Source organism: Phaenicophaeus curvirostris, unplaced genomic scaffold, assembly GCF_032191515.1.
Source record: "Phaenicophaeus curvirostris isolate KB17595 unplaced genomic scaffold, BPBGC_Pcur_1.0 scaffold_55, whole genome shotgun sequence".
NCBI lineage: Eukaryota > Metazoa > Chordata > Aves > Cuculiformes > Cuculidae > Phaenicophaeus > Phaenicophaeus curvirostris.
In genome coordinates this window covers 926938-934508 of record NW_027206677.1, presented here as the reverse complement: position 1 = coordinate 934508, position 7571 = coordinate 926938, and the positions used below count along the sequence as shown (strand labels likewise).

The 7571-nt window shown below is 52.6% G+C and overlaps 1 pseudogene; it reads right to left on the bottom strand.

Moving 5' to 3' along the window:
* Nucleotides 1-6042: 6042 nt before the first annotated feature.
* LOC138734073 (olfactory receptor 14A16-like) lies at nt 6043-7094 on the bottom strand (annotated as a pseudogene).
* Nucleotides 7095-7571: the final 477 nt, after the last annotated feature.

Genomic DNA, 7571 nt, shown 5'->3' with positions numbered 1-7571 from the left:
AGCTGTTGTAGGTCAAGGAGGCATGGATGGAAAGGCTGTTGTGGAGGCAGCTCTGTCCCACCAGTGCCCACTGCCTGTCCCTGCCTGCGGGCACAGCACTGCCACGCAGCACGGCTGTGACCAAGCTCAGAGCCCTCAGGCCTGACAGCAAGGCAAGGGGTGAGGAGGAGAGTGGGGAAGCAAAAAGAGAACAGCTCTGGGAGATCAAGCAGTGCTGCCATGCTGAGACTCTTCCTCTCCACCCACGAACACAGGAACTGTCCCTACTGGTCCAAAGAGGAACTTGAAGGAAGGGGCTCAGGAAACATATAATTTGTTGAAGGTCTGTACTTTCTTTAAAACCACAGAGAGAATGACTCCTCAGTTAGAATGATACTTGGCCCGAAACGAGGACAGTAAAAGAGAAAAGGGATGAGAACATTAACACAATTGAAAGATCAGTAATAACAACAAAATGATGAAGACAGACTGGGAATGCAATGAGTTTCATTATAACTGCTATGCAGAAAGAGAACATCAGTTGATAGCTTCAGGGAACCATCCAGTTAACAGCTTCCACACTGCACCCTTGATCTCCTTGTTCCTCGTGCTGTAGATGAGGGGGTTCAGTGTTGGAGGCACCTCTGAGTACAGAAATGACACCCCCACATCCAAGGATGAGGAGAAGGTGGATGGAGGCTTCAAGTAGGCAAAGAGGCAAGTGCTGATAAACAGGGAGACCACGGCCAGGTGAGGGAGGCAGGTGGAGAAGGCTTTGTGCCTGCCCTGCTCAGAGGGGATCCTCAGCACAGCCCTGAAGATCTGCACACAGGACACCACAATGAAAACAAAACAGCCAAATGCTAAACAAGCACTAAGGCTAAGAAGCCCAGGCTCCCTGAGGTAGGAGTGTGAGCAGGAGAAACTGAGAATCTGAGGGGTTTCACAGAAGAACTGTTCCAGAGCATTGCCCTGGCAGAGAGGCAGGGAAAATGTATTGGCCGTGTGCAGCAGAGCAGTGAGAAACCCAGCGCCCCAGGCAGCTGCTGCCATGTGGACACAAGCTCTGCTGCCCAGGAGGGTCCCGTAGTGCAGGGGGTTGCAGATGGCAATGTAGCGGTCGTAGGGATCGTAGGACATGATGGTGAGAAGATAATACTCTGTTGCAATGAAAAAGACAAACAGAAAGAGTTGTGCAACACCCCCTGCATAGGAAATGACCTTGGTGTCCCAAAGGGAATTGGCCATGGGTTTGGGGACAGTGTTGGAGATGGAGCCCAGATCAAGGAGGGAGAGTTTGAGGAGGAAGAAGTACATGGGGGTGTGGAGGTGGTGGTCGCAGGCGATGGTGATGATGATGAGGCCGTTGCCCAGGAGGGCAGCCAGGTAGATGCCCAGGAAGAGCCAGAAGTGCAGGAGCTGCAGCTCCCGTGTGTCTGTGAATGCCAGGAGGAGGAACTGGCAAAATGTTCATGGCACAAGTGCCATTGTAGCCAAAGCCAGATCTGCCTGCCCAGGGCCTGGGGCTCAGGGCTTGGCCTTTCTGCTTCATCCAGCAATCCCTGGCTTTTCTCAGCATCACAGCTGCCTGCACAGCACCTTTGCATTCCTGTAGTCATGACCTCTAATTCTGAGCTCTAACGAGTCCCTGGGGAGGCTTTGTCACTAACAGTCCCCACTGAGACCAGTTAAGACGTCAAGGAATATTCAGCTTTGCTTTTGACTTCTTGAGATGTTTCCTCAATCTCCTCTCAGCAGTGATCCTTCAAGGACTTAGCAGCAAATCCACCCTGAGTCTCATCAAACTACAGAAAGACTTAATGAGCTCTTTGTCTTCCTGTGGTTTTCTTAAGGTCTTCAAGGCTTGCACAGCTCCTTGGAGTCATTTCCAAGTGTGGTTAAACAGGAAAATTTCAAAGTCCACCTAAGAAAATTATATTTTAGTTTAAAGTTTATATTTCCATGCTTTCCAGAATGATAGAGTGATTTGGGTTGGAAGGGACTTTAAAGCCCATCCAGTTCCACCCCGTAGACATGGGCAGGGACACCTCCCACTGCACCAGGCTGCTCAAGGCCCCATCCAAGCTGGCCTTGAACACCTTCCGGGAGGGGGCAGCCACAGCTTCACTGGGCAACCTGGGTCGCTGCCTCACCACCTTATTTTGTGAAGAGTGTCTTCCTAATGTCTAATCTAAATCCTCCCCTCGGCCGTTTAAAACATTTCTCATCATCCTGTCACTCCATGTGTCCCTCCCCAGCTTTCTTGGTGACTCCCTTCAGGTACTGGAAGGCTGCAATAAGGTCTCCCTGAAGCATTGTCTTCTGCAGGCTGAGGAAGTACCAGGAGAAGGTCAATATTTCTTTAGAAAATCCCTTTTGAAAGGGCTAGGGATTGGTGGAGGTTTTTTTGTGAATAAGGACAAGCAGGTGTCCTGGTGCCCAGGTCAACCTCCTCGGGGCACTCCTCAGCCAGCAAGGTCTCTGCACGTGCTGCTCCATGGAGATGATTTTTGACTTGTGTGCTGAGCTAAAAATAGTTTAATAGGTGAAAGAAAAGAAGGCAAAAATCCAACATAAACCCAAACCTAAAACCAATGCAAATATCATCACTTGCCACCTCCCTCAAGCAGATTGACACCCCACCAGTCTACCACCACCTGTCACCTTTAATGATAAAAGACCAGGCTGCTCAGTCCATGTCAGCATCCACAGAGGAAGTTTAAACATCAAAAATGCACTGAGGTCATGATTAAAGGAAAGGATTTTGTCATTTGACCAGCTCCATGGACTCAGCTATCTGTCGGCCACGGCTCCTGTGGCACCTGGGGACATCCACCTTCTTGTCCCGAGGAGTGGGATCCTTCTGGGTTGGACAGGAGGGAAAATGCCTTTGTGTGAGCGCAGTGCAGCCCCGGCCGAGGCTCCAGGGCAGCGGGGGATTCTCCACCCCTGGGGGTTCAAACCCAGCAGATTTGACACCTCGGGATGTTCCGTGCACGGGGCTGGGCTGGGGCTGGGTTAGCCCAGAGGCTTTTCAGCCTTAATGGTTCTGTGCTGGTGTGAAAGAGGGGCCAGAGCCCCGTGTGTCCCCAGCGCCTCCTGCCAGTGCCCCCAGACCAATTTTGGGGCCAGATCCCCTCATTTTGGTGCAGAACCCCCGTTCCAGCCACTGGCTCTGCACCCCCCTCCCCTCCCCCTGGCCCTCAGCGCCCGCAGCTCCCCCTGAGCCTGGCAAAAGCACGGGGGACTGGGGAACACCTCCCTTTTGGGTCCAAAAGCCTTGATTTTGGGTACAGAGCCTCCTTTGTGAACTCAAATCCCCTTTTTGAGCATCAAAGGCTCATTTTATGGCCCAGAGTGTAATTCTTAAGGAATGGAGTCTGATTTTCTGTCCACAGACTCTCTTCTGGAGACAAAAGCCTCTGGAAGTCTGAAAAGCTAATTTTTAGTCCCCAAAGCCTGCTTTTCAGGCAAAAATCACAGGTATCGTTTTAAGGCACAAAACATTGTGTCAGGCTCAAACCCTCAGTTTCAGTTTCAAAGCAGCATTTGTAGGACCCAAACCCTTCTTTGGAGGCTGCAGAGTCTCGTGTAAAGGATAGAACCCCCTCTTTTACAGCTTGAAGCCCGCACTGGAGCACCCAAAGCCCTGCATTTGGGACCACAGCTTCGTTTCTTGGGGCCACCGAGGAACCAAGAGATTCTCTTCCCTTGCAGGGCCAAAAGACTCACGAGTAGCAGCACACCCACCTCTTTCATGCCCAACATCTTACGTTTGGTGCTGAAATCCTCAGTTCCAGGGTTCCAACCTGTTTTTTAGGACCCGTAGATTTTTATGACCCAAAGTTACATTGTAAGAGTCTAAACTCGAATTTTGTGTCTAATCACTCCTTTTGAGAGCCTCATTCTCAAGGCCCAATGCCTGACTTTGAATTTCCAGTGCCTCAGTTTCAGAGGCCAAACCCTTAGTTATAGGTTCCAAAAGCTAATTTTTATCTTCCCAAGACTCTTTCAGGCAACAAAGCTTCATTTTGAGAGTTATCCACAATTTTGATGGCCCAAATCCTAACTCTGCCCCTCTCAGGATGTTGCTGCCCATGGCAGGGGGGTTGGACTAGATGGATGTTTGAGGTCCCTTCCAACCCCAACCATGGTTCTGGCCGTGGCCTCTGTGATGCTGCTCTGTGACGCTGCCCGGTGTCCTAGGAGACCTCTCTGCTGTCCAGGACAAGCACCCTCTGGGCTCTCTCTCCAGGAGGATCTGGAGGAGGCAGGTGGTCTCTCCGCTGGCAGCTGCCTGCACCTTGCTCTGTGTGTGAGAAACAAAGCGGCTGCGGTTCAGCCTTCGCAGTGCCCGGTGCTGGTTCTGCCGGAGAGGAAACTCTGCCCCACGGCCAGGGTAGGTCAGGTGTGTCCGTGCCTGCTCCTGCGCAGTCATCGCTCGGAGTTTAATCTCCATGGCAGGGCCTCCAGTTCTTGACGGTTCTGTCAGCTCCTGCTCTTCGGAGGTGGAGCCTGTGCTTCTGGTTATTTTCCACATGAGAGATGTTCCCAGCCCAGGTGGTCCCGTTTTAGTTTGACTGTGCACTGCCCCATGCCCCATGCCTTGCCCCCTGCTCCTTCACTCCAGTTGGATTTGTTTCCCAAGTGCTGTATCGCTGACTCCAGGCCCCAGGCGGGGCTGCTCTGTGGGGCTGGAGAGAAAGCAGGGCTGTGGGGAGAGCTGGGAGGGACGGGGCTGAGCTGGAAAGGGCCCGGGAGAGGACACCAGCAGTGCTGGCTGAGCTGTGTGACCATGCAGGGAGGACAGGCTGCAGAGGGCGAGAGGGGCAGAGCCCAGCCCGGCAGGTGCCGGAGAGAGGAGGCCGGTGGGTGCCCTTGGTGGCAGGGACAGACTGGGGAGGTGCCCAGGGCACTGGTCTCTCCCATCGCCAGCTCCAGCACTGGCCCCTCACCCCAGGCGATGGGTGAGCTTTGCCCTCTGTCCATCTCTTCTACTCCTGCCCATCCACTACCCTTCCCGTGACATTCCTTCTTCCTGACAAGTTCCACTGTGTTACCTTTTCCTCTCCCCTGACATCATCCTAGCTCTCCATATCTTTCTGTATTTGGGTCCTACCGGAACACTCCCTTCCTGCATTTGCTTCTCTCTGCACTTGGTGCTTGATTGCAGGCTGCTTAACACCTATTTCTGCACATGGCACGTCATCCCCAGACACCACTGAACCCTTATCCAGTCATAAATTTTTATAATAAAATCAGATTTTGTGCCCATATAGAAATTTCCAGAAACTGTAATAATCAATTCATGCAATCCCTGTGGGCAGAAGAAATGGCAAAGGGCCCGAGGTGCCCCCTGACTGTAAGGGATTTGTGTCTGTGACACTGCAGGGGCAACAGAAGGAGCACAAGGGATTTGCCCCAGAGACACTGTCAGCAGATCCTGGCAGGTGCCGAAGTGTGAAGGACCCGTGATGCCCCCGTACTGCAAGGGGTTTGCCCGGTGACGCTGCCAGCACGGTCCTGCCCTGAGGAGGCTCCGCTGTGTTTTCCACCTGTATCCAAGGCTTAACCCTGCACAGGTCCTGTGGGGGCTTGGCCAGAGCTCCTTTCCCAGCCGTGTTCCTGCTGCTGCCCCATCACCTCCAGAGACAGAACTGACCTCACCAACCCCTTCACAGTCAGATGTTTCCTACTGGATTCTGAGTTTCTGAGACACAATTGACAGCCTAAGCCCCAACTCATCCATCACCTCCTCATGGCCCAGGACCGGAAAATATAAAAGTACGCTTGCCTCACAACATGAGAAATGGACACAGGGACCTCGGTTCATGGAGGGACATCCAGGTGAAATATTGCTGGTGCCTGGCAGTGCTGCGGTGCTGGGACTCCTTTCCCCTCCACCCATCCCCACACGAACTGTCCCTACAGCTCCAAAAAGGCCTTGGAGACAAGATATCAGGAAACAAAAGTCATTGATTATCCCTTTATTTTCTTTAAACACAGAGAGAGCACAGCTCCTCATTAACACAGCCAATCAGCAAGAAAAGAGAAGACAGTGAATTAAACCAGAATGACAACATTATTGCAACTGAAAAGCCAGCAACACCAACAACAAATAGAGAAGCCAGTCTGGGCCTGCCGTGAGTTGATAACTGCTATGCAGAAGACGATGAGCAGTTCATTACTTCAGGAAACCATCCAGTTATCAGTCTCCTAAGTGCATCCTTGAGCTGCTGGTTCCTCAAGCTGTAGATGAGGGGGTTCAGTGCTGGAGGAACCACTGAGTACAGAACTGACAGCACCAGGTCCAGGGATTGAGAGGAGACAGAGTGGGGCTTCAGGTAGGCAAATACTGCATTGCTGAGAAAGAGGGAGACCACGGCCAGGTGAGGGAGGCAGGTGGAAAAGGCTTTGTGCCGTCCCTGCTCCGAGGGGATCCTCAGCAGAGCCCTGAAGATCTGCACATAGGACACCGCAATGAAAACAAAACAGCCACATGGTACTAAGGCACTGACCACAAGAAGCCTGGCTTCCCTGAGGTAGGAGTGTGAGCAGGAGAGCTTGAGGATGTGGGGGATTTCACAGAAGAACTGTTCCAGGGCATTGCCCTGGCAGAGGGGCAGGGAAAATGTATTGGCCGTGTGCAGCAGAGCAGTGAGAAACCCAGCGCCCCAGGCAGCTGCTGCCATGTGGACACAAGCTCTGCTGCCCAGGAGGGTCCCATAGTGCAGGGGGTTGCAGATGGCAACGTAGCGGTCGTAGGACATGACCGTGAGAAGATAATATTCTGCTGAAATGAGAAAGATATGGAGAAAGACTTGGGCAACACATCCTGCATAGGAAATGACCTTGGTGTTCCAAAGGGAATTGGCCATGGATTTGGGGACAGTGGTGGAGATGGATCCCAGGTCTAGGAGGGAGAGGTTGAGGAGGAAGAAGTACATGGGGGTGTGGAGGTGGTGGTCACAGGCGATGGTGATGATGATGAGGCTGTTGCCCAGGAGGGCAGCCAGGTAGATGCCCAGGAAGAGCCAGAAGTGCAGGAGCTGCAGCTCCCGTGTGTCTGCGAATGCCAGGAGGAGGAACTGGGTGATGGAGCTGCTGTTGGACATGTGCTGCCTCTGGGCATGGAGAACTATCTTAGGAGGAAAGGACAGTGACAAGTTAGGGGAGACGTCTCTGAGCAAAAATCAAAGCCATTTCTCATTCCCCTCCCCTGCTGCACACACCCTGCCCCTTTTCTTGCAGCCCTTCCTCCAGCTCCGTGCCTGGAGCCCTGCTTAGTGCCAGCTGAATTTGCTGGAGGAGCAGAGCCTCTTCCCGCTGCCTGCGAGGAGTCAGCCCTGCTCTGCAGCAGGGGCTCATGGGGACAGTGTGGACAGTACTGGTGTTCTAGTTTTCAAGTTAAGACTGCACCTAATGCAAAAGGGCTTCGCAGTATCTGCAGTCCCAGTGCTAAGAATCCACAATTCACAAACTGTTTCAGAGGGTGAGGGTTTTTTACAGCTCTGTACCATCTTGGCTGGAGATCTTCATGGATGTCAGAAACCCCCAGTATTTCTGTTGCATTCAGGGACAATAAAGCAATT